Source organism: Podarcis gaigeae (assembly GCF_964106915.1).
Source record: "Podarcis gaigeae genome assembly, chromosome: 14".
In the NCBI taxonomy this organism is placed as follows: domain Eukaryota; kingdom Metazoa; phylum Chordata; class Lepidosauria; order Squamata; family Lacertidae; genus Podarcis; species Podarcis gaigeae.
In genome coordinates this window covers 45,159,762-45,172,679 of record NC_139690.1, presented here as the reverse complement: position 1 = coordinate 45,172,679, position 12,918 = coordinate 45,159,762, and the positions used below count along the sequence as shown (strand labels likewise).

At 46.4% G+C, this 12,918-nt stretch overlaps 1 protein-coding gene across 7 annotated transcripts in view; it reads right to left on the bottom strand.

Annotated features, from left to right (window-relative positions):
• LOC310831093 (myosin-11) overlaps positions 1 to 8,413 on the bottom strand; it is a 1,553,087-nt gene extending 1,544,674 nt beyond the window's left edge. For 4 of the 7 annotated variants that reach the window (XR_014557758.1, XR_014557759.1, XM_083711242.1 and 1 more), the window contains exon 1: positions 4,356 to 5,073. The gene's annotated coding sequence lies outside the window, so the exon portion shown is untranslated. Of the gene's footprint in view, positions 1 to 4,355; positions 5,074 to 8,133 lie in introns of those variants that run through there. The other 3 variants (XM_083711243.1, XM_083711240.1, XM_083711241.1) reach the window with 2 other exon arrangements.
• Positions 8,414 to 12,918: the final 4,505 nt, after the last annotated feature.

Here is a 12,918-nt window from a genome sequence, read left to right as displayed (position 1 = left end):
CCAACCTGACACACCCTCTAGGTGCTTATGACTACAACTCCCATACTGTAGCTGGAATGGCTCAACCGGCACAGCATGAGTCTCTTAATCTCAGGGTCGTGGGTTTGAGCCCCATGTTGGGCAAAAGATTCCTGCATTACCAGGGGGGAGGGGTTGGTCTAGATGACTCTGGTGGTCCCTTCCAATTCTATAATATTCTTCTTTTACGTTTATTAAGTGTTTGGGGGGAAACCTGATAAACTTTTCAGCCCATCAGGACTGAAAACAATCACGATGAACTACGGAGGATATTTAACATGGATATTTCAAACCATTCAATCTCTCCAAAGGTTTGTGTGTATTTGTGAGTTTGGTCCTCCCTGTACAAGAGGAAAAGGTTGCCAAGAGGCAATAGAAGGATAATGGGTCGAATTTCTCTTTGGCGGCACGTAAACGAGACGTCTGTTTTTCTGCTAGTCTAACAGTTCAAACATTGGCATGCCCATCTTAAGTCTTTATGAGATACCCGCTTCTTTTTGAGTTAGCAACACATTGCTGAGAGGGAGGGTGTCTTGCGCGATGTGGCCTTCACAGCCACGAGCGCCGCTTCTGCATGTTTTGAAATTTATTTGCTTTATTAATTAAATCTGCAGCCTGCGCTTGGGGTTTTCTCTTTTGAAAGTAGGACCTACGCCACACAAACTGTCGCTGAACGGAGTGGGGGGGGTGGCCGAAAGAGATCGCCCGACCGCCTTCCCTTTAAGATGACGGAGCTTCAAAGGCAAACCCAGATCCCCGTAACTAAAGAGTCCAAGTCGTTTGCAAAGCTCGCTGGATCTGTTTGCAAGAGGTCCACGTAGGCTACCATATATGGGCATGTTCTGCTCATTACTAGCCGATCGGCCAAAAAAGAAAAAAAGGAAATCCAACGATAACAAGTTCAAAACAAATACCTTTTAGGGAATAACAAAGTCCTTTGCCATGTCGGACAATTAAAAAAATGGTACCGTTCGTGTCTGAGACAGCGTGGCTGATGAGCCTAATCAGACAAGTCGATATTTTGAGGAGGACGGGACCTGAGGGGGCCACCGTCAAGAAGACACTGGGAATTAACGCATCTCTCAAAACCTCGACTTGTATGTTTGGTGCCGAGTTAGCGAAAGAGAGGCGTTTTTCGGACAGATGGTTTTTGCCCTCAGAGTTTTTTGAGGTTCTTTTCTCTCACAGATCTGTCCTCCCTTGCAGGGTGGGTGTTGCCAGCCGCTTCAAGCAAGCACCCAGAGGTGGGGGGCTCTCCTGAGGCAAATTTGCATATGCTATGGTATGCTAATTTGCCTCTTGGCAAATTAAGATGGCAGGCAGTTGGGGTCTTGCCAGCTTTGCAAGTGCACCCGGCCGCCCTGTAAACAAAGAGAGAGAGAGTTTTTACAAAAGAGAGGGGAAAGAGAAGGAGAACATGCCTCAGCCCTCTGAGGTACTCCCTGACAATGCTCCTGCTCTGAGGCACTGTTTAATAAAGGGCACATCAGCCATTATGCAACGTATTTAAAGGAATATCCTAGCATTTGGATAGTTATGGTTTCCCCAGCCCAAAGGATCCTGGGAACTGTAGTTTGTTGTGGGTGCTGAGAGTTGATCGGAGGCCCCTATTCCACACACATCCCAGCTACAAAATCCACAGTGTTTTCACAATTAATCCCTCTTTGAGGGGAACCCGGGGAACTGTAGCATTGTGGAAGGAATAGGAATCTCCCGACAATTCTCAGCGCCCTTAACAAACTACAGCTCCCAGGTTTCTTTGTGGGAAGCCATGACAGTTAAAGGGGCATCACAGAGCTTCAAATGTTTCGTGTGGATGTGACAGAGGATTACACAAAATGAATCTTTTAGGTGTGCTTCAGGTGCTACACTTTTCAAGTGTTCAACCTAAAAAAAAAATAATGAATGATGGAGAAAAACACACACCAGTTTGTTTCCGGCCCAATCCAAGGTGCTCACATTAGTGTTTAAAGCCCCAAGCAGCTCAGGCCCTGAATACCTGAAAGACATACCCTCCAAAATTTCTCTGATGAAAATAGGGACGTCCCATTCCCTAATGATAATTTATACCCTGCACATCTTAATGGGTTGCCCCAAGCCACTCTGGGCAGCTTCAAACATATGTAAAGCATAAAACATAAACAACAACAACAACTTCCCTAAAGAGGGCTGCCTTCAGACGGCTCGGGGGTCGGATAACTCCACACCCTCCAACATTTCTCCAATGAAAATAGGGACGTCCTAAGGAAAAGCAGGACATTTTGGGATCAAATCAGAAACGGGGACGGCTTCTCTAAATCAGGGACGTCCCTGGAAAATAGGGATACTTGGAGGGTCTGCCTAAAAGACAACCTCCTTCCTTACAGACACCTGAAATGTATATTTTTAAGACCCACCCTAGTCCGATTGTAAATGACTTTATCTGAATTCAATCTTGCATTTTTACATTGCTGTAACTTGACTGGGGAGGAGGACAATGATGATGATGATGATGATGATGATGATGATGATGACAAGAATATAGCCACAGAGCTAAGAGGGAGACCAGAGTTCAAATCCCCACTCAGCCATAAAGCTCCTTGGGTGACCAGTCACCGTGCCTCTCAGCCTGTCCTGCCTCCCAGGGTTGTTGTCGGGGTTATATGAGGAGGGGGAGAATCACATAGGCCATCTTGAGCACCCCCTTGAGCAAAAGGAGAGCTATCAATGCAGTAAATATATAACAAAGAGTGGCTGCAGCTTCTTGTCAATGGGGACCTCAGCTGCAAACCCCGCTGTGGCCATGTAACAGCATGTGGAATTGCTCTTGTGTCGAGCGCATAAAAGGCTTGTGAGCATCATCTGCTATGACCCCAAAGGCTGTTGCTTTCCTTTACTGCCATCTACTGACTTTCCCCTTCCTTTGATTTGAAGCTTTAAGACTTTCCTTTGCCTTATTTGTCCTTCTGAGGATGAAACAAAACAAATCAGTAACCAAATGTCACCAGAAAAAAAAAAGGACGCCCTTGGAGCTGCCTCAGCTCCTTCTGGACAGATCTGACTTTTTAACCTTTTAAAAACCAAAAGGAAAAAGAAAAAAAACAGGTTTTTGCTTGACTATAACCACCTCTTCTGTAAGGTAGGGCCTTAACACGCATGACAACGAAGGGATGGGGTGAAGGGGGGGTGGGGAGAAAGAAAGCCAATTCCGTTTACGTTTAAAGGCGACCTTGAAACCAAATGCAAACCGAGGGACTGCCACCAACCAAAACCCTCACCCTTCTGAGTTTTGCAGTGCAGTCTTCCAACCAAGCAGTGTTAGGATAAAGTATGCACATATTAGTGAATACTATGTGTATATTTGTCAACGCTGCATGCAAGAAATGTGTTTATTCTGAAAAATCAGCACTAAAATGCTGAGGATTTTTTTATTTTTATTTTTTTGGCTGCAAAGTGCTGCAGAGGCACAAAGAACTGAATTTAGGGGGGAAACTAAGAAAACTGAAAACTGATAGATACTCTCATGGCTGCCAACAGCCTTCCCCAACTTGTTGCCTGCCAAATTTTATTGGACTCCAACTCCCACCAGTCCCTGCCTTCATGTCCGATGGTTAAGGAGGCTGGGAGTTGTAGCCCAGCAACCTCTGGAGAACGACAGGTCAAGGAAAAGCTGGTATTTATGCCGCAATCCAAGATCAAACGAGTAGATGGCTTGAGTACAGTTGCATCAAGATCTCCGATTCATTAGGGGAATTTGAACCATCTGTGGGACTCATTCATCACTGTAATAACTAGCAACAAATCCTTTCTCATGTCAGTAGCTTGTTAAAAGGCAATTTGCCAAGATGAAAAATGTCAAAATTCAGTTACCTGCCACGAATGATTTCTCAGCATATATTTTCTTTTTAAGAAAGCTGCAGCTGAATCTCTGCTTCTTAAAGCCTCGTATAACATAATTAACTCTGCAAAGATTTTCATTCTTAACCTTGTCCCTATACATGAAAGACACACTTTACACACCTTGCCTCTGAGTGGTTTGGGTAAGAAAAAATACTTAGCCATTTAAGAATATTACAGCCTTCCTCCTTACAAATTGCATTTAAAAAACAGACAAAACCCACCCCCAAAAAAGCAGTAGCAAATCTCCAGGAAGCTCAGCACACTGTGAATCCCACCTGCTAAAGAAAGTTCTATATGCCAAGCCATGGCAGTTTCTACATCTGCCCCAAAGGAAACTTCCTAACCTCATCTTACAAAGAGGAGCAATTAATTTCAGGCTGATAGCAGGGCTCGCTTTGAACTCACAGCAGCGCTGGCTTAAGGAGGAGAATTCATTTGCTGTCAAAAAGAGTACTTACAGGGGTCCAATTGGGAAAGCAGAAAATGTCTTGGGAGAGTCCGGAACTGATACTGCTAACAGCTGGGGCAGACCAAGGCTGCTCTCCCTTTGCAACCTCCCTATATAGAGGCGGACTGACTCCCATGGGGAGGGTCCCCAGAGACCGCCCCCTGCTGGAAAACCCTGACATTACCTGGGGGGGGGCTAACAAATAAAGAAACTGTCTGTACATTCTCAGGTTCAGTTTTCAGCTGTGGCTAAAACAGATCTCACTACCACCTCCCGATAAATTGGGGTTTCTGTCTTTTGTTCGTCATGGCTTGCGGGAGAAGTTTGTGTGATGTCTCAGAAATTATCAGACTCCTCTCTCACGCTCACTTTTTAATAAGCCATTTCCCAGAAATAATGGAGTAGGGGGGGGTTATTTGGTCTGCAAAGCAGCAATATGACCCTTCTCAACCCCTTCTTGATTTCTCATGTCTCTGGGTTTACAGCAAAAGTGGGAGAGAGGGAGACAGAAAGAGAAGCATCAGTTAGGAAGGATTAAGAGTGGAGACTCCCAAATTTTCCCCCTTGCCATAAAAACAGTGTTATCTCTCATCGGCCTTTTGATGTCCGGCTCAAAACATAAGAGCAAAGTATGCTCATTTCCATGGGAAGGGTCTCTTCCGTGGAAGTGGGAGGGGGAGACGAAAGGTCCCTCTTCCCAAGCCCAAGCCAAGCCCTGGAAGGAGAGGTCTCCCCACATCTCCCACGTGTTTATGTAACATTTGGGAACCTTGGGCCGTTTTAAGCCCGGCCTGTCTCTGGGGAGCGAAAGGGTCGTTTTTTTCCCAGCTCCTGCCCCAACCAGCTCTCCGCTGAAGCGGCTGTTTTGCAGGGAATCCCAGCCCCCTGAGAAAGTACTGCACATAATTTATATATATAAATACCTCCCTCTGTCCTTAAATGGGAAAAGATAACTGTTAAATGGCTTGTGGCATTGGAGCGTGGGGGGAGCAGAGGGGAAAGATGGAGGGAGGGATGGAGGGAGGATGGAATGGGTGCCTCCAGTGTTGTGGAAAGAAGAAGAGGCAGGCAGGACCAGCTGGCAGAGAAGGAATGAAGGACAGAGGTGCCTGCAGCCAGCTTTGGGGAGGGAGGAATCTGGTCCTCATCAAGGCCGGCAGAAGTTTCAAAAACAAAACAAAATTCTATGCGTTCGGACTTCCAAACACACTCTCTCTCTCTCTCTCTCTCTCTCTCTCTCTCTCTCCCTCTCTGCATCTCCCTTGCCTGGGCCTGGGCTTCTCAGACATCCCAAAAAGGGAACGCGAGGATCCTCCAGGAATTCCCATCAACATACCGGATACAAAATGCCCCACATGCAGCAGCAGCAGCCTAAATATGGAGCCCCATGTCAAAAGCAGAGGACCGATGGACCGGGGTGGGCGGGCAAGGAGACGCAAAGAGTTTTGCAGGAACCAAAGGTGGAGGAGTTCTTGAGACACAGCAAGGCTTGCTAACTTCTGCAGGAAGGTGCCGTGGACCACCAGGCCAGGACTGCGTCTGCACTGAGCAGAAGCGGTTCCTGAGTTTTCACAGCAAAGGCTTTTTCCCAAGTCCTACCTGTAGGTAATCCCTTGGTCAATCTGGGAGAAGTCACTTGATCTATATTCACCTGGGCCTAAAGAAACACAACCATCACCCTTCTCTTCCCCATTTGACCCTGAACTTCTTCTCAACGTCACCACAGCGATCCACAGCAATGTTATCATTAACCGCCATGGTCCTATGCCTTTGCTTTTCTGTTAATGCCTTTGCAAAATGTTTTGTTTTGAAACTATTCACAAAAAAGTATTTTGGAAAGAGTCCATCTAGCTCAGTACTGTCCACGCAGACTGGCAGCAGCTCTCCAGGCAGAGAATCTTAGCTGGAGAGATCAGGGAATGAAGTTGGTACCTTCGGGGGCTCTGACACTCCCTCCCAAAATAAAGGAAGATTCTAGTCTTCCTTGTGCAGACTTAAATAGAGAGGAGTTAAATAGGAATATAGGGGGAGCTATCTTTCACCAACTTGGAACGTAGAATCGGAGAGTTGTAGAGTTGGAAGGGAACCCTGAGGGTCATCTAGTCCAGTGTTTCCCAACCTTGGGCCTCCAGCTGTTTTTGAACTACAATTCCCATCATCCCTGACCACTGGTCTTGCTAGCTAGGGATGATGGGAGTTGTAGTCCAAAAACAGCTGGAGGACCAAGGTTGGGAAACACTGATCTAGTCCAACCCCTGCAATGCAGGAATCACGACTAAAGAATCCATGACAGATAGCCATCCAACCTCTGCTTAAAAACCACCAAGGGAGGAGAGTCCACCACCTCCTGATGGACTCTGTTCCACTGTCAAACGGCTCTTACTGTCAGAAAGATGTTAAGTCGGAACCTCCTTTCTTGCAACTTGAATCCATTGTTTTTCGGGTCCTACCCTGGTCCAGAGAGACCAGGGTTACGTAGACCTGGATTGGCAGCATGGTGCCTAGAGATACCACCAAGTGTTCCCGGGCCCCCTTCCCCTCTACACATACACACGCTGAAATTAGGCATGGGATAAAAGCCTTCCATTGTCTCCAACTCAAGGCTTTTCTCAAGCCTAACAGATGCGGAGAGGTGAGACTGGCCTTCCTGCAATTTTCGCATTTCGCCTATGCTTTCCAAGTAGCTCATTCCCCCTCCCAACCTTAGGGTTTTGAAAACCACACTTTTTCCAAGCTCAATAGCTGGCCAGGGATGGAGTGTGAGCATGTACATGCAGGGTTGCTGCACATGAACGATGCCCATAACACTCCCCTTTGGTTTTCAGGTGTGTTCACGGGCCCCACAAAAGGTTGAAGACCCCTAATCCACACTGACCCACTTCAAGCCTCCGAGTTTTCAGACTGAGGTTTTTCCCTGGGGATGCCAGGACTCTGGAGCCAATGTTCTCTGCTACTGAGGTATGGGCCATTCCGTTCCGTGGTGCTACCCTCAACGATGGCTAATGGAAGGTCCTTCCCAAGGCCAGAGAGCTCTGCTGCCCTAGTCTTCTCTTCCTAAAAGATACTATACCAGGTGTTTGTAGGTGATGGACATCACTGCTGAGACACACTACCAGGAAGGATGTACGAAACTGAGCTGGGTGGAATCATACAGGAATATGCAGGTAGCTCATATAGGAATCGAACCCATGACCTTGGGGTTATCAGCACCACGCTTTCACCAACTGAGCTAACAGGCTACACACTGCATCTTCTGAAGCAGTTTTGGATGCCGCAAAAACCCAGAACTGCAAAGAGAAACGAGGGAGTCAAAAAACAACAACAACCCTCCATTTATGCAAACTAGGAGAAAGCACCTTACGGCCAAGTTTTCAAGTTATTGCTTTGTAAAGCTGAATGCCCCCTTCGAAAAAGCACGCAACCCGACTGTAGCAACCACCTAAAAAAAAAAAGGCTGTGTGGTGCTCTCCCTGGAAGAGTTATAAAGCTTGTTTCATAACTATCTGCACCTCTCAATGGTCGTAGCTTAAAAAGGAGTGGAAATTCTTTCCCATTCTTTGCGTTCACGTACATCCAGAGGCTGCTGGCAGACAAGTGCGCCTAACAGAACAAAGAGTGGCAGATGATTTATGGGGCGATACGGAGCTGAGCTGGAAAGCTTGAGGGCGATTCATTGCAGGGGCAGGGGCTGAGGGCATGCAGGTCCACAATGAAAGAGAAGCGGAACGCAAGTGTGTTAAATAAAAATCAACACATCCAGCCGTGGTCTGGAAGCTGAGCTCACTTACCTGCGTGTGGACCCTCTAGTTTATGCTGGAGTCTACAGGACTAGGACGGCTTCAAGTTTAAGTCGGGCAGCTTAGGGAGATGGCCAGCTGTGCCATCAGAGCAGAACACCAAGCAGAGCCGAGTAGCAATTTCCAAGGTCAAGCGATTCCGCCCTCAGATGCCAGCTCTGTTCAGATGGGCAGCTGAAAAGTGCGGCTGGGCGATTTGAAAGCATCACGTGTCAATGCTTGACTGAGGCTTGCTGCTGCTAATGGGGTCCGAAATCTCTCAGAAGAGGGCCTCTCGCTGCTGGCATCAGAGGGGAAACCCCTTGCCCAGTTCTACAGACAAGATGGTGCAGAGAACAGGCTGGTGGTGTTCCTCCTCACCATGTCAAAGTTCTTCCTAATGCTTAGGTGGAATCTTCTTTCTTGTAGTTTGGATCCATTGCTCCGTGTCCGCTTCTCTGGAGCAGCAGAAAACAACCTTTCTCCCTCCTCTATGTGACATCCTTTTATATATTTGAACATGGCTATCATATCACCCCTTAACCTCCTCTTCTCCAGGCTAAACATGCCCAGCTCCCTTAGCCGTTCCTCATAAGGCATCGTTTCCAGGCCTTTGACCATTTTGGTTGCCCTCCTCTGGACACATTCCAGTTTGTCAGTGTCCTTCTTGAACTGTGGTGCCCAGAACTGGACACAGTACTCCAGGTGAGGTCTGACCAGAGCAGAATACAGTGGCACTATTACTTCCCTTGATCTAGATGCTATACTCCTATTGATGCTGGAGATGGGATGCCCAGAATTGCATTGGATGATGCCCAGAATTGCATTGGATGATGGGAGTTGTAGTCCAACAGCATCTGACTGCAGACCCAAGGTTGAGGAACTCAGTCTAAAACCTAAAACCCCAACTACTCATGACATCAGCTACTGTAGCGTGGGGTGGCTCCTCCTGAACAATCCCCTCCTGGCCATTATGACATTTATATCACATCCTTCCTTGTCCTTCCACCTGATTTTATCTTGCAACAAACCAGGGAGGTCAAGATACAGGGGAGCCTCCTGGGGAGATTCAGGGCCGAGTGAGGATTTGAATCCAGATCTCCCAGCTTGCAACGTGAGGCGAAAGACAAGGTGGCCCGCCTTCCTAATTCAATGTACAGAAGCCAGCCTGACTGGCAGCTGAAACTTAACTTTTAACACTGGCAATAGGACAGTGTCCTACAGCAGGCTAGCTTAGGGGGCAAGGGGCAAGCACTGCAAGACGCAGAGAGTTTCCCTTTGGCAGACAGGCTCCACCAGGCGTCCTCTCCCTCAACAGCCTTTCCATCAGACTGCCGGGGGCGAGGGGGGGGGGAGAGATGGGAAGCAGAAGGCTCTCCCCCAGGCATCTCCTTACCCCTGCACTATGCAAGTTGGTTGTTATAGGAGCCACCAATTAAGAATTGGTGCCCGAGTTTGCATTTCCCTCCTCCTCGTCCCTCCCCATCCCTTTTCCCTTGTGTGCTGTGGGTTGTTTTGGTTTTTTTTAGATTGGAAGCCTGTATGCCACAGGCATCCACGGGATCAGAGCAGGCTCGAAGAAGAGCAAAGTGGAGCAGTCTCAAAGGAGGATTCCTAACGAAATGGAACAGCATCCTGAGCAGCTAGCTGAACTGGAGACAGTCTTGTTGCAGCTGGTAAAACACCTTGGCAGGAGACCAATCCAGAGAAGGAATGGGGCGGCAGGGGTGTCCAGTTATAGGAAAGAATATTCCTGATGAGTACAGTGGACACTCGGGTTGCGAACGCGATCTGTGCAGGATGCACATCCTCAACAGTGCACCTGCACAGTACATCTGCACATACGCGGGTTGCAATTCGGCGCTTTTGCGCATGTGCAACCGCCAAAACCCGGAAGTAACCCATTCCGGTACTTCCAGGTTTTGATGGTCTGCAACATGAAAAAATGTAACCTGAAGCGTCTGTATCCTGAGGTATGACTGTATTAGCTCTGACACCAAAGGGTGCTCTCTTTAAAGAAAGGGCTGGGCAGAAGGAACAGTAAAACATCCATTCAAGTAGCAAGCTGTTACACACATAATCAATGCAGGTTTCCTGCCAGAGAGTGGCAGGGAGGTCACGAGCCCTTTCTGGAAAATCAGGACTTGCCATCAGCTGGCTAAGGTGTTCCTCCTAGAGAAAGATGGAGAGGTTTCCCAGGAAATGAATGTTAATCCAATTCCTCAGGGGAGATGCTTGCTGGAGGCTGCCTCCACTCCTGTCTCAAGTTCATGAAGGCTAAATAAGGTTGTCTGCTTGCATTAGATATAGTTGGGAGTTCTGGAGACCAATTAGGCTTGCACCTATCAATCTGCATAATGGGGTCATATTACTGTGAGGACATTCCCCTGAACCGCAAGTACTATGGGAGAGGATATTTGGCACGAACCAGTGAGGTTTCCTCTGACACTTAGGTTCAACTACAGTAGCTTTCTCCAATTCCTTGCAATGGTGCCGCTCTCACTGCTTGAAGAAAAGCAAAAGCAAAATATCTTGGGGCATATGCAGAGTGCCAGTTGAAACAGAGACTCTTGGTAAACACAAGGGGGGCTGGTGTTACCCACAACATAGAGAAACGACACCATTGCTAGCTGAGATTTGCAGCAATGCTTACACAAGACATAGTACTTTCCAGGCTCAAAGTGTAGAATCTAACCAGAGCTTCTGTGCCCCCACCTCCCAGAAAATACAGCAGTGTCAAGTGGAATGCCCGCTTTACTTGTTCTGCAAAACAGACATCATAACTTTGTTGCAGGCTCAAGTTTCTATCTAGCCACTGAACTCCAACCATCTGAGCACTGAAGGTCAGTTTTCCCAGCCATTCAGACCCAAAAGCACATCTCATGAAAGGGGCTTTTGTAAAGCAATAAATGATATCGGGGGACAATCATCCTTCAGCCAGGCAAGCAGAAAAGAAGAAGGAAGAAAGATTACTACATGTTCAGTGTTATTGCTTAAAAGCAGACTGATGCAATATGAAATACACTATGCCAACTTTCTAGCCTCTAAGGAAAAAAAAGTGTATGTGTAAGAAAAAGAAACTATTGTGCCTAAAACTGCACAGATGCTTGTGGGGCCAGGGAGGGGGCACACTTTCCTAGAAAGTAAGTGACAACATAGTTTTAGGCCTAAATCCTAGACAGCCATAGCCTGCGTGAGGAAAAGCATGTATGTGGGCAGAAGTTTTTTGCAAGTTCCAGCTTCATAGGAATGGCAAGCTGCTGTTCCATTTTGAAGCAGGTCAGCTTGATGATGATAAAATAATAATAATAATAATAATAATAATAATAATAATAATAATAATATTTATTATTATTATTATTATTATTATTATTATTATTTATCTGTACCCTGCCCATCTGACTGGGTTGCTCCAGCCACTCCAGCTTCAGTAAAAACCCATGAAATGCCCCTTCCGTTGTGTACAGAAAACTTCCCCTTGTCCAGAACTAGTCTGATACAGGTTTCCTTTGCATGTGTCTCTTAAAATTATTTCTGTGAGCATGCCAGATCAGATAGCTAAGCTAAGCACTTCACTAAAGCACAGGCAGCTGCAGCTACTGTAACTCACAATAGAACAGAAGAAATGTTATATATGGGTTGGATTTCATCTGGTTAGCCATCATTAATCTACACCCTGTCTGAGGGTGTTTCCTAACCCAACCTTACATTTTACTCCTCTCTGGAGTGACAAATCCCCCCAAAGAAGCCTGAATGTTTGTGAGCATTCCATGACATCGCAGCATTTGCTCAGCCAAGGGTGGCTTGGGAGAGCTGTAAGCTGAACACTGTATTCTTCCTATTTTACATACAGATCTTAATTTTTATCTTCATTTCTTATTGCTAATTTCTTCAAATGAGAGACCAGGGAGAGCAACCTGCCCTCAATCGTAACACTGCAGTGCTGCTCCAATGAGGAGAAGTAGCTAGGAGCTCAAGTCTTTTATCCTACTGCACTCAGAATTTCAATCTTGGCTTGTAGGCAGTGCTTAAACCAGAGTTTCCTAGTTTGGATGTCACAGGAAACTGTGGTTAGGAAATCAGGAAGTCTCTACTCAATCAGGGCATGTGAGAAGAGGAAGGAAAGGCAGAGCACATAAGCTCAACAGCATTACATCTGCACCATACCCATAACTGGGTCCTAAATCTATATAATATCCTTAGCTGAGGCTTAACACTGTTCTTTGCTGAACACTGGGAAACACTTCAGGCTTGCAGGGAAGGCCAAAACATTTCCTAAAATAACATGATCCCATTTCTGTAATTGTTAACATCAATTATTGTGGAAAGTCCCTATTGTTGTGAAAAGTCCCTATTTCCACCACATAAGGATTCAATTATCGGACACCCTCGCAAGTCAAAGTTTAAGGCAAACTATCTTTTATTCATGTACAAAGAACCAAAAATAGAATTCAGTATGACACTGAGCTGAAACACTGGATGCTTTAAATTTTTAGATCCCGGACCCACCTATAGCCCAAATGTGCTCCCCCCCTTTATTTACCATTTATCATACCACGAAAATAAATGGATTCTGACCCATCAAGAGAAGATTGATGCTGCAAAACTGTCACAGTTTCTTACGTTTCCACACTAACATATCCCTCCTTTTACCAACAATATACCTTGGACTAGAACTGTAGATGGAACCACAGCACAAATATGATTAGAAATGTCTCATCTACAAAATAGTCCTTACCCATTTTACCAATCAATTTTGAGAACTTTGCACAGTAACAAATAAACACCTGCTCTGCA